The sequence below is a fragment of the Protopterus annectens genome, chromosome 2.part1 (assembly GCF_019279795.1).
Source record: "Protopterus annectens isolate FY-2018-M chromosome 2.part1, PAN1.0, whole genome shotgun sequence".
NCBI lineage: Eukaryota > Metazoa > Chordata > Ceratodontiformes > Protopteridae > Protopterus > Protopterus annectens.
Window position 1 is genome coordinate 560,349,099 of NC_056729.1, and position 20,108 is coordinate 560,369,206.

General features: G+C 39.0%; 1 protein-coding gene across 1 annotated transcript in view; it reads left to right on the forward strand.

The window, feature by feature from the left end:
• Positions 1–20,108, forward strand: part of PTCD3 (pentatricopeptide repeat domain 3) — a 1,733,015-nt gene that overhangs the window by 637 nt on the left and 1,712,270 nt on the right. The gene's annotated exons all lie outside the window — the stretch shown is intronic.

Below are 20,108 nucleotides of genomic sequence, written 5' to 3' on the forward strand. Positions count from 1 at the left end.
CTTCATGGGATTGGGATGGGATGTCAGCTGTCACCATCTTTCTCAATTCAGTACTACCCTCCTACCATCATCAGTCAGGTATGACTGACATAGATGGACAATCTCTTTGCTGGATGCCTTTGTTTCCTTTTGCCATCTTCCTGACTGTCCCAAATCATCTTCACCAGAATACATCCTAGTTTTGTCATTGTAAAAAATGTAAAGGTATGTTTGCTGTTGTGAAGTTTTCTCTGAAACCTATTTGTGTCAGCAGGGATTCACTATATATTTTTTTCTCTGTTTTTCTATATTTGTGCTGTTGTATAGTTAAAATTAAGGAGGGGGCTGCCCGTGCAAAAAGATTTTTACTGTATGTATGGTGTGATACTTTTTTTCAGTCAAATGTGTTTTGTAAATTATCTTCAGTCTAATGCGTGTTCAGTCATTTGTGATTCAGTCAAAATAGGTGTGTGTGTGTGTGTGTGTGTGTGTGTGTGTGTGTGTGTGTGTGTGTCTATATACATACAGAGCAGAAATACCTCAATATATGTATTGCATATTTTTGATAAACTTTAATAATAACATATTGTTACCCCCAAAGCTATCGTACAGCTAAAGCTGTGTTATAGATTCTCACATCTTCTCTCCCCAACAGCATAAATGGCAATAGTCAAAAGTGTGCTAATTTCCAAGCTTGAATATGCCCTGCCATTGGTAGCCCTTCTTTCAGCACATAACGCCAAGTATCATAAACTTTAGATTTGTTGTCCTTGTTGATATGAATCGTCACCATTGCATCCTAGATGATGTCTCACTGACTTCCCTTTAATAACACAGCCACTTGTCTACTAAGTATTCTTAGTTAAAATTGTAACACTAGACTATTGCCTTTATATTTTAAAGAGTAGTCCAGATTAGGGAAACAAAGCTGCTTGTCATACCTAGGTTTAAATTTACCATTGGCGAGAGAGGATCTAGAAGGGAGAGATGCTGAAGTTGTGACAGCTTTCAAAAAGAATCTTGGGCAATGTTTGCAGAAAAAAATCCAGGTGAACCTGCTTTTAGGATGTTGGCTAAGTTTACATTTTATTCATTTGCAAACTTGTATTACTTTCTAAATACTGAATCTTTATATGAGCCACTCTGACCTATATGTAAATACCTTATGCAAATTATTGTAACGGTTTCACTCGTGTATCTCTATTACTTTATATCGGTCATGCATTTTTGAGATTTGTTATTCGTGTACAAAGTCAACTTTCTCTACTTGTCTTATTGATTCTTGGTGTACTGCTATGTTTGTCTGGATCCACCAGACTTCATCAGAGTTGTATACAAACAAAGGTAGCAGCATTAAATAACTAGTTCATTTGACTAATTAATTTAAACCAGTCATTGGTTTGTGTACAACTCTGAAGTCTGGTGGATCTGGACAAAAGCGCTTAGTAATGTGTTCCAGCAGCTTTAATTGTTTTATTTTCCTGATCATGATTGCGATATTAATATCAGTTTGTGGATCTGTTTTATCATGAATCAACCATTGTTTTTCTTTTGTTTTTTATGTCATGTGGATTTGGATACTGCTATGTTGTTGTACATCTGTAACAGAGTCATGATTGAAAATGGTCAACAGACAAGCTCATCTACCAGGTTATCAGACTGAAATAAATAAATAAATAAATTAAATTAAATTGTAATCCTAGTGTCCAGGTTGTTGTTGAAAAGGGCCCTGTGACCAACCTGCCTACTTGGGTAACAAATACAGTTAAAAACATAACAATGTCTGTTAGTATTCAGATGGCATTTTAAATTATGCACTAGATAATTTTAGTCCGAATTAACCCTTAATGTAGCTAAGACTAGGTAGTTTTGGCAGGCTTCATTAAACTGGTGAATTCATACACCTCCTGAGGTGTTTTATTTCCAGAACAGAAGTTAACTGTACTTTCTGATTCCTTGTATAATTTTTATTCCAGCTTTTCAGGCGACTTAGCAAAGGATTTTTCTTACTTGCTTCTGGGATTTAATGGAATATGTTTGGGGATTTGTTAGTTGGATGAAAGTTTTTCTTCCAAATTAGGGGGGGTTAGGGTTTAAGAAAAAAAAAAGCTGTTACTCGAACCAATTTGTCTAAAGTTACGTTTTCCTTATTGTTGTAGGAGGACAGGTCTGAAAACCTTGTTTTCTGTCTGCAACCTTGCATGTCTCTTGAGGAGAAAGGTAAGGCGACAGCAATTCATATTTACTATAGGCAGTAGTAGAAATTGGTGCCTGTCTCCCGTTAAGAGGTATGCTGTTTTGTAGGAGACTTCAGTGTTCAAAGGGTAGTACAAATTTTGCTGTAGTATTATGTCTAGGTATTTGTTTGGATGACAGAGGTTTGCTTTTTAGGGGTCTGTAATTGTTAATGTGTGTGCAGAGGCTAGTCTTAATAGGAAATACAACGCTATTAGACCAGAGGCCTTGTATGCCTTGCCAGTAACTACCATTAGGCTCTACCAGCCTTTGTAAGGGAGACGAGGCCTGTAATGCATTTTAGCATACCCATCTGGTTGTCTAAGCTATGTCTGAAGGTCAGCAAGGAATTGCATTGTTTGACATGCAAGGGTAGGCACTGGGTCCGTCCACTCTCTCCATTTAGTTTTATTTATTCTCTGATGTGGATTGCAGTCACTCTTCCTCTGTCTACCCTACTTGATGCATCAAGAAAAAGGAGGTCGTGGATAATGGGATCCTTTAAGGCACAGTTGATTTTTTTGTGTATACTGGTAATTTAAGCTGTTTTTAGTAAGCCAGTTAAGAGAGAGCTAGGGATCCTCTGCAGACTTTTGTTTTAAGCTGTCAGAAGGCTTGTGAACCTTGGTTATTACTGTGTCATCTGTGTTTAAATGCATTTAATTTGTCAAATTCAAAAGAATATTATTTGAGAGCTGAGGATGATAATGGACCTATTATGCAACTTTGATAGATACCTTTGAAGAATGTGCTGATGTTTGCTTGTGTACTGCCCCGTTAGAGAAGTGACTGAACCACTAAATTGCTTAGTTAGTAAAAACACAATTGGTATTTTTAAGAATCGATTGGCTGACAATTCTGAAATGTACATTTCAGATCTAGAAATGCAGCACCTGTTAATAAACTATGTTAATATTTGATAAGACTTTGATTAACTGGAGAGTAAATAGCTATGATCATTTTATTTAATTTATTTTTGCTGGTGGACATATGATTGCAGTTAAGTGGTAGTTTTTAGCTGGTATGGGATTGGGTCTGTTTATACAGACTAGTAGTAGTAGTGTAGTGCTTCCCCAGGTGTATACAGTGAAACTGACTGATTCATTTACGCAGGGTTTCTGAAGTAACTAGTGGTGAGTACTGTGCATTAGTTTGTTTGGTTGATTTAGCTTATTTAACCTGTTTTCGATAGATTCCCTATTGAGTGAGTGAAGCCCCTACTGGAAAAAAATATAATCTTATTTAAAATCCTCATCTTCATATCCTAACTAAACTGTACGTCAAGCACCTATGTCTGGCAGCCATATTGCCTAATTGGTCCTTAGAATACCTAGAGTACTTGATAATAGTTTTCAGTCTTACTCAGAAACTCTGCCTAATCTACAATGTATGTACTGTACCTGTGTACTATGTATGTATTCTACCTATGTTCCAAATTTCAACTGTACACAACAAATCTATTAATATCTTTATTTTTTTGTTTGTTCTCTCCACTGTAATTGTTGACGTGCTGCATACCACTGTAAAAACATATTTTGTAATCTGTGTGTATACTGATCATGTCTAAATAACTAAATGTATCTGTAATTTTTCTATGTGGAGCTTTCTCCCAGGGCCTCTGTTGAAAAAGGGCCTTTTCGGCTCAGACACCCCCGGTTAACAAATGTAAAAAAATAAATACAATTTTGGAACCTGTTTGTTCTCTTATTTCAACAACTGCTGAATGAAAACTGGAACTAGACACATGCAATGAAAGCCGGGGTACCAAAGAAATGGTGTAATGTGGGGTTTTCCCTTTTGGCATATTTTGGTGAAAAGGCTGGAGGAAAACTATTTTCAGCCCAGGCAGATTAAAAAAAAAAGTTGTCTTGTTAAGTTTGCTTGGAATGTTATACTGATAAAAGTTTCGGCATGGCATTGCCATTTTGTAACTTGACTACACTATTATTGGGGTAATTAACTATAGGTTGGGTAATACAGCAGTCTTCTGGCAGTTCTTAAAGGGACAGTCCCAGGGATTTTTTTGTTTTGATTCAACCTTTATTTACATTTCATGTTTGCCATTCTGAGCATTTTCGTCTTTGGTTGAGGAGAGTTTCAAAGGTGTTAGCCAAATTCCATCTCAAATTGCAGTTGTACTGACAACAGCTCTCCCTGTGAGCCATTCATTAGTTTAATCTGTGCATTTTACCCATTGAGAAAAGTAACATTTCAGACATTTTATCACCTGACTGCTGCTGCTACTCTAGAAAGCACATTAGTAATGCAAGGATTTTAAAGGAGTACAACAGGTTTCTCTAATGTATTCCTCAACTTCACGGCCTTTTTCCTCCCTATTTACATTGTCCTCTGTAAAGCAACAACAATAAAGCATTTACAATTTTTTTAATTCCCCTTACTTCTGTAACAGAAGCCTACCTTCTCATACTGTGATGGTTTCACTTACAAAATGATTCTCTCACGTTTGAATAAAGCTTGCTGGAGTCACCCAATTACTGACATCATCGAGGCCAGGCAGTGCAGGTACTTTTTTTTTTTTTTTTTAATCAGTTCCCTCCCCCAGCGTGACATCACCACAGCCGTCATCTGATTCTAACTAAAATAATAAGACCCACCCATTCTGTGATGTCATGGATCCCTTGTCCTTTCCCCAACCTGAGTGATGTTTATTTTATTCAGTAGTAGTGTAGTAACACCAATGTTTGGAAACAGAAATTTGCATTCTGCACGGCAAATGATGCTTAGGTGGTGCATGGCTTACATACTTCTCTGTTGTATTTGTACCAGATACTGCTAGTGTGCAGTGTGGGAATAGAAAGATTAAAACATTACCCTGGTATCAGAGGTGGCAGTGCAACATATTCATAGTGGATTAACATGAGAGTAGCTCTCAGCAAGCACCATGTGAAACCTGAACATGCACCTAGAATTATTCAGTGCAGCTTCCACACCTTAAGTCTGAAAATGAATTCACATACTCACATGAACAGGAGTAGCTGCATATTGATGGCTAAAGGTGTATGGGCATGTCGGGTGGTTACTACACTGCAAAACTGGATGTAATGGTGGAGATATTTGGAAGGCATGAGCAAACACACCAGTATATTAAAGCCATAGCACCAATTGAACTGGAGGCTGGCAAATAGATTTAGTAAGGGATTTTGTCCATGCACAGATATTTCAACAGTGATTCTTTGCAGCAGCATCCATTATCTGATTCAAGGTAAGTTAACCTTGATGTCCTTTATTTAAAAAAAAAATCAATAAAAATTTTACTTTGTTATAAGTGACTTCTGGACACAAGAAAAAGGAAGGGGAAAATATAGCAATGTGGTTTGTATGTACAAAGGCAAATCCAGGGATACTGCAAATTTTTTTTTTGCAAACCAACCAGTGGAGTAAAAACATATGAAGTCAAACATTGCATACCAACACACTTTGCATATGTAAATCTCAATTTTTAACAAGGTGGAAGCATGAAGTGATACCTTAAAACTTAAATTAATAAAGATCTAAACTGGTTAATAGTATAAATGTTTTATTCTTTAGCTCCTTGGTGCAAGGCCTTACTGGATGTGATTGCAGTCAAGTAAGGCCATGGCTATAGTGCAGCAAAAAAATGTCTCCTCTAACAAAGGAAATGCTAGAGCAAAGATTAAATCACATGAGTCAAGCACCCTGCTGAGATCTGCCAAACAATGGAATTACCAGGTTAAATTATCCTCAGGACTTTGACAGCTAGGGAAGCTAAGTGTTATGGGGGAGGGGAGAAGTAAATGGACTGGAATTCATTGTCTCACAAATTAGTACCATTTAAACTAAATTAGAAAAAAAGGCAGCAGTAAACAGCACTTTGAGTGTGTTTTGTGGCATTTGCTCTGTTTCTGTTTTAAGTAATCATCCAGCAGCAGGGAATGTTACTTACACTGTTCTATTTTACTCAGTACTTTGTAGGCATGCAGCATCTTTGAAATGACAGGAACTTTAGGCAAACAGAGGCCTGCATGATGTAACATTTTTGAGCCAAACAATGATTTCTGGGATACTGGATGGCAACCTGGTTTATCCAAACCACGTCAATATGCCAGCCTCCAGGTGGTCAGAGTCTGGAATTACATATAAAAATATTTTAAATCCTGTAAATAATTCCAGAGTGCTGTTAAAGTGTAGGAAACATCATGCCATGATGTTTTAAACATGTTTTTTTGAGTCTGTGGGTGCGGTACTCCTTTAAAGCATTAGTAAACATTTTTTTTGTTTTTTTTCATTTCATATTTACTTTTTTTTTATTTTATTATGTGCTGATTGTGAATCCTGGCCAACTACAACAATTTTATGACATGGATTCAACCTTTAGAAAGCATCTGAGTCAGGCAAACAGTAGTGGAAACCGTATTTCTCTCTCTTTCATGTTTTACTGTGTTCTGATTTTTTAATCTGGTGTAGTTATTTTCTGACCTGCTAGTAATTCCATAGAAAACAAGTGTGTGTGACAAAAGGTTGGAGTATTAGTAGACACACACTTCTGTTCCTTTTTTAGCTTCTAGTTTGATATGTGCCGATTTCTGAATACTGCTAGACAAATGCACTATTGTTTTATGAGCTTACTGCGTGATGCAAAATGTAAAAAATTGTTATACACTGATGTCCCTTTACCCTGGCACAGCTTTCTTTATTTTAAATATGAGCCAGGATCTCACCAATCCAATGCAAGTCAGACAGGAACACAAATCCGAAATTTAATTTATCCTAGGAGTTGAAACAATACAATGCTCCATTTTGGGATGTACCTTACAAGACACCTGCAACAGCTGGAAAGACCGCAGAAGTACCTCACCAAGAGGATCACTGGCCTCAAACAGATGCCCTTTGCAGCTCGACTGAAGAAACTCCAGCTGTACTCTGTTGCATACTGCCTACTCGGAGGTGATCTCTGCCTGACATGCAAGGCCATGTCCAACCCAGAATTGATGGACGTGCTCCACCTAAAGAAAACCATATCCCCTCGAGCCACATGCTCTAGGGATCAAAACCTCATCACAACAATAAATAGGGCGTGCTGGAAGGATAGATTCCTGTTCCAGAGACTTCCCATGTTTTGGAACAAGATTCCAATCTGCATTAGGCAGAGCTCTTCGTTAACACTCTTCAAGAGAAACCTTGACGAGTGGATGGGAAACAGAAAGTTTACCCCAGGAATCACTTCAGTGGCTTTGCTGGACAGGCACAGGGAACTAATTTAAGGGGGCAGTAAAAGCCAACACATTCTGGCTAGGCTTATATATGCCTTCAGGCAGATAGCCTAGTACCTACCTATGAACCTATAAGACTGGAACTGTGGAGTTACAGGATATGTAAAAGTAAAATGACACCGTGGATGGGAATGAAAGTGACGTGTTGAAGTGGGTGTGACTTCTGTCGCTTAACTCAGTCCCTCATTTTAAACACTGGGATCGTCTCTTTAAAATCACTGACACTTTGCTTCCTGCCAAATTGTATATTTGCCTCTCTGGTCCCTGAGTCACTACCATTTAGGGTGTCTGATTTAGGTAGCTCTTTGACAATCTTACAGTCTAAATGCTTTTTTTATGGAGCTGGAAGTTGTTTTTGCAAGGTGCATGAAATGTTTCAGTTTTTGACCTATTTAGCCACTTTTGATGTCTTCTACATGATTGCAGTTCTTTCGTTTAGTACATAATTGTAAATGCGTTGGTAGTGGAGTTTTATAAGAATGTATGGAATGGGGAGAGCTGCTGCAGTTGCATTAATAGTCTTCTGTTTGCATTTATCTATAATAAGTAATTGGATGATCAATGTAAACTGTGTGCATACTTCATAAATCGTCCTCATAAAAGCGTACTTTGAATTGTTTTTTTTTTAATACAGGTATCTTGTATGTTGGGAACAGTGAATGTTGATGTTTAATCATATTCCATAAGGCACACATCTCATAACAAGTTAAGAGACAAACCCTTGCCTGTTTTGTTGTCATTTAAATAACTCTTCTTGCTTTAGCACTTTGAGACCACTGATCAGAATACCAGAGTGGAATTAGCTGTTTGTGTGCTGGAAGAGCTGGGCAGGGAGGGTGGAAATGAGAGCATACTCTGGCTTGCTGATGAGAGGGCATTGGTGGTTCTGCTCAGTCAAACTGACGTCATGCATGGTGGGGCTTGTATGATGACAGTGGATGCAGACCTGAGAGTTTGTGGGCTTGGAGTTGTAAACCAGTGACAGTAACTTTTGTTAGATTGTGTGGGAGCATTCATGTGCCAGGAGAGGTCATAGAATGCCCCCCCAAAACAAGAGGATGCTCACTTCAGCTACAAGGGGCCACCAGGAATCTGGTTAAGGACCTAACCATAAAACCTGTAGTGGCTTCCTCCTCTGTGATGGCTCCTAAGAAGGAGAGGATTGATGGTCGGCAGACAGGAAGAGAAACTCAAACCTCTGACGGGAATTTTTTTTTTCCCCTCATACACACAGTTCCTCATAATTTTGCATCTTCAGTCATCGTATGATAAATCCTTTTGTTTTTTTAACTACAACATTTTGGTAGTGCACTTACTACCAAACATCACCACTTTTGAGAATGTACTAATCTCTTAAAGAAATTATTTAATGTAGTGTAAGATTCACAAAATTTAGAAAGGGAGGAGGGGCAGCATTAATCAGTAAATAAAAAAATTATAGGTTCATAGGTGTTTACTAGGCTAGTGGCCCTGGAGCCTTTACAAGCCTAGCCCATAGGATTACCCTGGCATTGTGTTACCCAACCTTAGTTTCCAGGCCTCTGTCAAGTAGAGCCACTGGAGTGATCTTCGGGGTGAATTTTCTATTTCCTATCCCACTTATCAAGATTTCTGTTGAAGAGGGCCAGTGAGGCGCTTTGCTTGACATGTATGGGAAGTCTATTCCATAGCATGGGCAGTCTCTGGGTTATGAACTGTCCCTCCATCTTGTTCTGTTGATTGTGGTAATGAGGTTTGAGGTCTCTGGAGCTTGTAGTGCGGAGAGATTGAGATTTCTTTAGATGTAGCATTTCTAACAGAGCTGGGTCAGACATGGCTTTGAGGTTTCTGGAGCGTGTAGTGCGGAAGGATTGAGATTTCTTTAGATGAAGCATTTCTAACAGAGCTGAGTCAGACATGGCTTTGTAAGTCAAGCAGAGATCGCCTCTAAGTAGGCGATATGAGACAGAGAGAATAGTTGGAGTTTTTTGAGGCTGTCCATATAGTACAAGTGTTTAAGCCCTAAGATCCTCTTTGTGAGGTATTTTTGCTGCCTCTCCAGTTGCTGTAGGTGTTTAGTGAGGTACATGCCAAATGGGGCCACATTGGCTTACTGAGGGAAGAGTAGAGGGAGACAATGACCTTTTTTCCTGGATGCAAAACCCTTAGTAATGAGATGTGCCACATAGGAGGACTTTCTGACCACAGTGGCAGTGTGGTGCTCAAAAAAGAGAGGTTGCTGTCAGCATGTGTTCTCAGATCTCTTATGATGCCTTCTGTGTTCAGTGGACTACCATCGATGTGGTAATTCATGGGAACCATATTTTTCCCAAAGGGATGACTCATTTTTTGTCATTGAGCTTAAGGTCATGATTCTGACACCAGTCATTGGTCTCAGTGAGGCCTTCCTGTAGGATGTCAGCATCACGTGGGGAGTTAATTATGGCTCCCAACTTGCAATTGTCTGCGAACTTTGTCCACCGGAGTCCCCTCATATTGGTCTGAACTTCAGAGCAATAGATGCCAGACAGGAGAGGACCCAGGACCGAACCCTGTAGGACTCCACTCATGACTGGTCGACAGTCTGACTTGGAGTCAGCTACTTTCACACTGTGGGTTCTGTCTGTGAGCCAGTTTGCAACCCACCTAGTGATATAAGGGTTGATGCCTAGCTTAGTGAGTTTCTCTGATTCCCGAGTGGGAAATGGTATCATAGACCTTGGTCAGATCAAGGTAGGCTGTATGAACCACCTTTCCTTCATCCACAGCTCTGGTGACTGACTTGAAGAAGTCGACCAGGTTGAGCAGGCATAATCTACCCTTCACAAAACCAAACTGTGTGGGATTCAGAATTTGGAGGTTCCCTATATCTTTCTTTATTAGGTCCATGATGATGTGTTCCATAGCTTTGCATATCAGACTTGTCAGGCTAATGGGACAATAGTTCCCAGGGTCTGTAGTCGCTCCTCCTTTGTGGAGAGGGATGACTGCAGCAGTGCGCCATTCGGTAGGGGCAAAGCCTGAGGTGAGGCTGTGATTGTACAGGGCACACAGGTGAGGTGCCAGTTCACTCTGTAGTTCATGTAGAACACAACCAGGGATATTGTCAGGTCCCACAGAAGCTGTATTCTTGGCCTTGGACAGTGCTGTTTTAACCTGTGCAGCAGTAAATACTGGGTGCTTGGCAATCTGCTGGTGTTGTGGTTGGTCCTTTGGGGGAGAGGGGGGTAAAGTTGGCACTGAATCTGCTGGCTAGTATATTGGCAATATCTGTTGGCTCAGTATAGGAGGTGCCATTTTGCAACAGCTCCGAGCAAATCTGGGTATTGCCATGGAGATTCTTTACATAACTATAGAAGGCTTTGTGGTTGTCTTTACTATCTGCTGCAATTCTGTTTTCATAGCTAGCTTTAGAGGATTTGCTGAAGGATCTCAACTTTTTGTTGAGGCTGATAAGGGAGTGTTTCCGGTCCTGGGACTTCACCTTATTTCACATCAGTTTCCTCCTTCTGTTGTAGAGTTTGTTTATGGCAGGGGGACCACCAGATTGGCTTCCTTTTTTTGGAGGAGAGCGTCTTGGTTCTATTGGGTATGGCGAGATCCATGCATTTGTATACGTGTTCGTACAGGGCATTAGTGTATGATTTGGCAGTCATGCAGCTGTTCTCCAATTGCATGGGTGCTGTGAAGTTAGTCACCTCTGTTTTTAGGAGCCCAAAGTTAGCTTTGGATAAGTTTTTCATGGTGGTTACCTTTGCGGGGTGGGGACTATGGCAGGGAGGAGTTGAGTATTGGTACAGAGCAACAGTCACCCATGTTAGTAATGACCAGGTTAAGGATGCTGCTATCTCTAGTGGGGATAAGAATGAGCTTGATCAGGGCATTGGAATTATGCCATCATGTGGGATCAAACTATTTAAGGATTACTGTTTGTCACACTAAAGGGCATTATCGTCATTTTACATTCATGTTGAAATCTTATTACTCTGCTATTTCCTCCCAAAGGTACTAATTCATGCTGAACCAGTCCGAGGAAATTCTCTTCTTTTCTCTGTCTGGATACCAGTCAATTCAAATTCTTTTCAGAACTCTAATATGAGCACCTTAGCATACTTAAGAGAACCAGAGAACACCATCTTCACAATTAAAATAGCAATTTAACATTATTTTATGTCTTGTTTCCATGAACTCCTGCATACCATAGTCACTTCAGATCATCCCAATACAATGGTGGCAGTGCCATCTAAAAGATAGATGACCACTGTATCAGGAAGTTCAAAGGGGACTGCTTGAGAAATAGCATTAGTTTTCCAAGAACTCTAATTCAGATCGAGCAGAAAATGAGTCTATTGAGCCTTACAAGGCAGTCAATTTAATATATTTAAATGGCTTCCTTACCAAATCTTCAATGAAGATCAGCCTTCATGTTTCTAAAAGGAAAATTCTCAATGTCTTAACTCTGTCCTGGAGGAGCAAGTCTTTATTATTATCCTAGCAATTATTGTATAATGAAGGGTAGTACAGTGCATCCACTTAACCTTACCCAGTATGTGTTCCTATCGGGTATGAAGACTCCATCTAATCTGGGCAAGTATGTGCATCTAAACAAGTAGTACCAAACACTGCATATAATCCCAAACTTCACGCCTGTCAAGAGCATCTTTAATGATGAGCACTCCTAAATGTCTGTCTGGCACAAATCTGAACTCTGTTAACTTTCTACGAACACCCCCCCTTTAAACTTGTATGCAGTGTGATGGAACCATCAAATACTGAATATTGTGAGCTCCATCACAACCACAGTAAGCCCTCACTTGGCCTGTACCAGTGACCGAGTACATGATTTACATGTTCAAACCCCTGTAAATTTTCAGCTATGGCTAGTTTACTACTTTCTTCTGCCAAGACCTTAGAGGTAGATGCAGTAGAACTTGTTTAGGGTGACCTATAGTATGCTATTAAAAATAACAATTTATATAATTTTACAAACTGTACAGTGTTAATATGAGTATCCGACATAACAAGTAGCTGCTGTTTTGGCCATACATGCTAACTGATGTGGACTGCAGGGATTAGGCCCCAGTTACATCCAAGGTAATTAGAGTTCATTTAACAGCTTTGGTGCCCGATGACTCTAACAGGAAATATTGATAATGCCCATTCTGGGGATTCAAGGAAAAACAGTCAGCAATACAGGTTCTGCAAATGTGCAAATTTTTTTGGGGGGGAGCATTAGACTGTCAAGTTATCTCCTTATTCATGTGAACCTCAGCTGTAATGCTTTGCAGAAGTATGGTTAATGCATTGCAAAGTGCCTTCCTTGCCAAGATGTCAGAGAAGGTATACACCCCCTCATGACTCCTGGCTGACCATCCCCCCCGGCATCTGTTGCCCTGATTGTGGGTGAAATTCCTGGGTAAAGGGAACAAGTGGGCTAAGTGTGGGGGTGGGGGGCTTGATGGTTGGCAGGCATGGGCAAAAGTCACATGATAAAAATGTTTTAACATGTTACGCATTTTAGAGTCGTCTCCGTGCTCCTGATAATACTTAGACCAATCCTCTGTCTTTGTCACAGTCTAATAAAAACGGACGTTGAATACTTCTGTCTTCTCCCTTAGAGCTGTTACAGTCTTTGTCAAATTATGGGACCACATTTTGCGAAGTTTTGTCCATTGCCAGTGAAACATAAACAAAATCAATTATTCCCTTGGAGAAAAAAAGACCTTTTAAAACAGCTTAGTAAACTAACTTGATTTTCAAAGCATTTTTCTTTACGATCCTATATTACTTCTGTAAAGTTTGTATGCATTTTAGCTGGTGGTCTGAGTAGTTATTAATGAAATGCACCCCGATTCCTTGCTTGGCACGTTTTGTCAGTCTCCCATAGTTGAGACAAAACCAGTTTCTTAGTATACTAATTACAATCATTGTATGCAGTATTTTTTAAAAACGTTGTACATTCCCTCAAAGTTAATACCATTTATTGACTAACCGAACCATTCAATCAGATCTGCACTCATTTTTACCACCTTATGTTGCAGTGCTGCTGTCTTTTACTAAATCATGAGAAGTTGATATCAGTTATCTTTTTCTCTGCAGTGACCAAATAACATGTTTTTTATCTCTTAGATTTAAACATCATTTGCACAAAAAAACAGTTTTCCCTAATAACAAATGACAAGCCTTGTACTTAACAATAATAAACTAACAACTGTAACATGTCTGTATACTTTCATTTTCAGTCCGCAAAAATATTAACTTGGTGTACTAGAAGTGTACTTATTGCACTTTTTAGCATATAATTTGTCACATTAACCCTCCTTTCATTATCCCACTCCAAAATGAGTATGTTGTTATAGACCTTGGAAGTTGGGTTGATTATTTCCCTTTTGGTCATCATGTAACAATAGTCCTAGGCCTCATACTAAATACAGCTGATTGCAGATGGATTATTATCCAAATCCATGCTTGTCGTTGTCCCATTATATTTTGCATTGATTAGGCCAGTTGTTGAATACAGTGCTTCCTTTGAGATGCATCTCGCTAGACGTGGCAAACAACTAGAAAAAACAGAGGTTCCTAACTAAGATCACAACTGGTTTAAAATCCCTAGTTATAGAAAAGACTGGAAGGACTGTTCCTGTAGTCACTATTTTACAGAGTCTTGTGGGATACCTTTGACTTGCCATCTGAGCCATTAGGGATCTGGTAGTGCTGGATCTTTTGCATATGTACAAATCAAGTAGTTCTCACAAGTAGAAGAACAAGGGATTTAAATCTTCAGCAGCAGATAGATAAAACAAGGTAGAGAGAGGGGTTCATTGCACAGTACCACCTGCATGTCTGGAATATTTTTCCACTCTAAACTAAACAGTGTGATACATTTCATCTTCTTTTAAATGAGAACTGGGTGATTGGAATGATATTCACAAATTCATCCCTGGCTTGATGGGCCTAGCCCTTCTTAAAAGTGAAGGCTGAATTTGGAGGGTAGGTACTGACAAGGTATATATGATTGCAATACTCAATTGCCTTGTAATTCATGTGATCCTGTTAATTGGTTATTTAACACTGTTTGAGTTAAGTGAACAATCCATTGTACTTTCCTCCCTCAGCAGGCAATGTAAGCTTTCCCCCAGTTGGTCACTTTTGCCCTGAGGCTAGTTTACAGGCTTTTATAGTGGATTATATTGGAATTTTTTAAATTTAGATGGCTAAAAACTGTACTTCTTGGGGCAAGAACTATAATTGCTACTTATTGGTTTAAAATTGCAGTGCGTGGTGTACACACTGCAATATTCAATTCTAGTATAATGCTTCAGCAGCACTAACTTTCCAGAGAGGTTTGTATTGTAAGCGTTGCACTGTACTGAGTAGCTGCTGTATATTCAGTGTGAGACTTCAAGTAAGATGAGTGTTTTTCTTACTTTTATTAGTGCAAAGTAAGGCTTAATCTCTCCCTTTAACCCAGTTAGTGTGTACTGCCTGGATTTAGATGCAAACAAGGTTTTGATATTATTCTGTCCTCCTTTTTGTCTTTTCAGTGAGTCAGATGTGTTGCTTTATATTCTGGAAGCTGATGAACCCAATTGCTTTAACTTTGTCCTCCATACATCCTCTGTCCTTAGCGTTGCCTTTTGTAGGTAAATTATCTTCATATTTCTCTTTAACCCTTTGAAAAAACTCTTCTTTAAAACTGGTCAAATGACTTGTATGCTCTTGTGGTTAATTTACCTAGTTCAGATTGATCCTAATTTTCTTTAAGGCTTTTTATGTACTAATCTGGAAACAGTCTAATTCTGAGACTTTCTGATAGCATCTGAAATGAAGTTACATTGGATTTATATTTGGCTTGAATTTCATAAGCCTGAAGTATTGAGAATCACATAATTTTGGTATAAGCTTCATGACGTCATTCCCCTTTGGCTGAGAGAAACTGTTTTGATGTTTCTGTCAATGTTCTTAAAATATGAATTTCTCGTATAATGTGATAATTTACAGATAATTGACTGGATGGATTGTGAATGTCCCACAGAAGGGAAAACTTGAGCATTTGGTTCGACTTGAACTGCATGCAGTCATACAGATAACACACTAGTTACTGTTCTTTTCTCGTTCATTCATTGATACTCTAATTCAGGTTCATGGGGAAACTACAGCCTATCTTTGCACTCACTAAATAAAGGGTAGAGGATCTAATCTTGAATTAGGGCACCAATCCCTCTCATGATGTACAGACTTGCTTATTCTTTTGACATGTGCCTGTGCACAATGTAAGAGTACCTGCAGCCAACCTGCGGCATGTTTGTGGGATGTAGGAGGAAAATAGGGCACTCTATGGGCACTCGCATGTCACACGGAGGCCAGGAAGACTCCAAACTGAAGGCACCCTGCCAGTGCACACAATGTTAGATTCAAGAGCTGTGAGCCAGCAATGACAACCTCTGTGCCATTTTCTGCTTTGGGGTTTACAGTGAGAAATGCCACAAGCTAACATTCATTTACATAAGTACTACACCATCTTACCAAACCTTTTTTTGGGGTTGTTTTGAGAAATGCTCAAAAATTGTTCCCCCTCCTTCCTGACCTTGCCCACTTCTGAACAAATAAGAGGACTGGTTCCACTACTGAAGGTATGAGAGGTGCGTATTCTTAAGCTAAGCAAGCATCCTACGGCCTATTTTGTTCCTGTGAAGGAATCTCTGTTAGGTGAGAGTTGGGTGGTAGGTAGTGGGGAGGCATACCCTGTCTTCCTGGGAAGAATATCCCACCTCTACTTTGGTGGCTCATCTGAGCTCTCATTGCTGTCTCCTGAGAAGAGGCTTGCCTTTGTCAAGTTCCCCTTAGCTGCTGGTGTGAGAAGCACGTGACTGCGCGTACTCAAACTCCATGAGATAACATTGCTCAAGCTTTCTGATATACCCAATCACTGATGTGGTAATTTTGTTTATTTTGTCTGTATTACTAGTCTTCCAGAAGACCTAATACACCCCTTACTGCAGCTTGGTCACACACTACAGACATATACATCTCTGCTTAGTCAACAAATGTTAGTACTTCTCCAAAATAACTGTAACAATGCATTGTATTTCTACCAGCGCTATCTTAATGATAGGAGAAATGCTATCTGAAGATAGTTGGGAGAATCTTTCTTATAATTATTCCTTGAATTATGCCTGTTATTGGCATGATCCCTGTTAAGAGTGGGAGTAGAAGGTATAAATAATGTAAGGATTATTTCTTATGTTAGTATCTTAGCAACAGCATTGGGAGGTGGCTAACAAGACAAAAGTAGATTAACACCTTGTATGGAGTCTAGTTTCAATACTTGTTTAACACCTCTGCATTGCTCTGGTTTTTAATTTGTCTTACTGGAAGAATCAAGTATTTATTTACCTCTGAATAGCTAAATATCAGGGTGACAAGGGAATATCTGACTAAGCATTTTTTTAAGTAGTTAAACTAAGGCACAAAGTAATCAGCAAGACATGCATGTGTTTCTAAGCACATCACTAGTAACATATTTACTAACACGTATCCAGTTCCATTACTGTTTCTCTCTTGATTCAGTGGTGTGCAGTACTGTTGTAGGAGCAAATAGATTGAAGTTGGGCTGCACCGTTACACTTTCGTAATATTGTAATAATTACAGCTTTGATTTTTCTTGAGACACAATAACTAATATTGCCATTTAGCCAAAAATGAATAATCTAGTACTGAAAATGAAATATTGGAAATGAAATTCTTTAAACCTGTTATTTTTAATCTTCATACCCCTGAGCCGTCCTTATTGTACATCTGTACACCTGCATATATTTTGTTTTACTAATATAAAACTGTTTATTTCTTTCTCTTATCTGCAGCACATCATCTTTCCTCTCCAAAATAACTTTTGATTGACTAATAGGTAAGCTTTTACCTCTAATATTGCTTAGGAGCAATATAGACCAAATTCCATTCCAGGTCCCCCAAGCTGCTTTCCCTTTCATTCCAGTGACTGCCATTACCTGATCTACTTATCCTTTTGTAGTTTGTCATCCTGTAAAGGACAACTTAATAGAAGGAAATGTGCCTTCATCCATCAAAACTTATTCTTGGACCAGTTCACTTACCTGTTAAATATATACTTTATTTTAAGCTTGTGCAGTGCTTATGACATTTTTTTCTTTAAATGCTTCAAACATTTTCTCCTTTTCACTGTTGAAATGAAAAAAAAATGAAAATGGCCAGATGAATATATTATGGAATGGAGTGGCTGGACTACTACCAAATAAAATGGACAACAGTATGTCCTGAAGTCTGCTGCTTTTACTTTTGCTGGCTTATTTTACAACTTTAAGGTAGTTTGCTTTGCAAGCTGTTGCTTGTATGTCTGTTATTGTGTTTGGATGTTTGTAAAAATAATGTTCATTTGAAAACTTTTGCCAAATGTTGGTAGCAACTATAGAATCCCACCTGTGTTTTGAGAGTAAAACTGGAAAAATGAAGGGCTCTTGAAGTTGCCTGAGAGAGCACAAGACATTCCAATGGAGATTTCAGCTGAGGATTTCTCCGAAGATTAAGTTAAGTGCACTTTAGTAGCAAAACTTTGTTGTACACTTTGTGACGATAGAAGGTACTGCCAGCCATGCCAGGAGATGTAGGGCAGTAGATGTGCAACATATGCCAGCATAGCTAGCTGGAATTTTGTAAAGAATTGTATGTCCTGTGTGTATCAAGTTGATGTGAGCAGATGCTTTTGTTTAAAAATGTATTTGTAAAGTTGCTTGTGTTAACATGTATCGACAATGTACCCTGCTGGAAAGAAAACAAATGCACATGCATTATTGCAACTGAATTAAATGTGCATATTTCAACAGAGGATACGGGCAGAGCAGAGATAAATCACAATCCTGCTGTGGAAAACTTTAAAATATTTCTGAAATTAAATTATTTTATGGGTTAAGCCATAAAGATGTTATCCCACAGTTTTGAATTGAGCCAGAGACGCAATGTCTGTGCTGTGCTAGAGAATAGGTTGTAGCTCTTGTAGGAAGAGTGGAATGGTTTTATGACTTCCAGGAGATCTGAGCAAATTGCTATCTGTGTGTATAGTAACACATAGGTGCTAAGATCCTATCAGCTTCAAGTGTTGGTGATAGCATGGGAAACGGTCAGATGACCAGATGTGTGTGATGTCTTTCTGTAAGCCATAAAATAATAATTAGATTATTAGTAGGGGTTTGCTCTCGACATTTTGCATTCTGCCTTGGATCTGACAACAAGGACCATTCTCCCACATCATCTTGCCTTGCGGTAGTAAGCAACTTCACTAGGGAAGACTAATTCTTTATAGCTGGATTAGAAGTACTGTTTTTCTATATCTGTGTGAAACCTTCCATCAGTGTTTTTAATATTCTCTGTGACAAACTCTAGTGTTTACTGTAAATAGATATTTAGTATTTTCCTGTTCTTTTATTATTAAATATATTTAAACTTTTCACTGTGGGCGGTCCTTTTTAGAAGAATATTTAAGTTCTGAGAGTATTTGCATATATTTATTTGATGATAACTCTGGGCACTCTTGAAAGCCTTACATCTTGATCAAAATTACCATTTGTATTATTATTAATTTCACTCATAAATGGGTAGCCTTGCAAGTGCCTTCGATAGCTGACCTTGTAGTGCTTGGTGGCTGTGATAACTACCTAACAGTCTGGGTAGAAGGGGGCATAGCTAGTAAACCTGTCGGCCTTCCTCAGGTGGGTGTGTGTGTTTGTGAGTGTACATCAGCAACTTGGAGCATGGGCACAAAGCACTGGTTTCACGTTGAGTGCTGGAGGACTTGACTTGGGCACTAGGCTGAGGACTTAACTCTGCAGGTGTACCAGTGGGGAATCTTGCTGGGGACCTGGTGGGAGACAGAGAAACCCAGACCCTGGGCTGAGTTGTTCCCTGTGTGCTCTTAAGGGAAATTGTGCATCATACAAAGAGGTCTGCAGCTGGACAGGCTGAGTGTATCCATTTGTGTTCCAAGTGAATGTCCCTCTCCAATGTCAATGGTGAGGATTCAGACTCTTTGATTATTGGTCCAGAGTGGAGATGTCGCACACTTGAAAGAGGAAACTGATTTGTATTTATGTGGCATTATATGTATGCATTTTTTAATAAAAAAAAAAAAATTTTGCTTACATTTCCACTTCATACAGCTAATTCCTCATGCATGACATGGTTTTATTTCCACTGATGATAGCCTTTCCCCCCCTTCTGTTGTCCTTATACCTCACTCTCTGCCCAATATCAGTGTTTACTTATCGCTTGGTCTATTCATTTAACCTTGTTACATTTAGTTTACATTAATTCTAGTTTGCTTTGTCTAAAATGGTTTCCCCTCCTCCCTCTCAGTTGGACCATTCTGTTGTGTTTTCTCTTTCATCTCTGCTCTTGACTTGGGACTTCTCTGTACCTTATTTCCATTTTGATGCGATTACTAGCGGCAGTTTCTGTGGTGTATTACATAACTGATCTTTAGCAGACGTATAGTCAGGTGAAGTATAATATGCCTTTTAGCTTTTGATCTGTTAGATACAGCATATTTAAATGTGAACGAGGGATAGCTTTACTAGAGTAGTGTGTTTACAGTGAGTTTGTTAAAGCTGGGCCTAAACTGTACCTTTGGAGAAA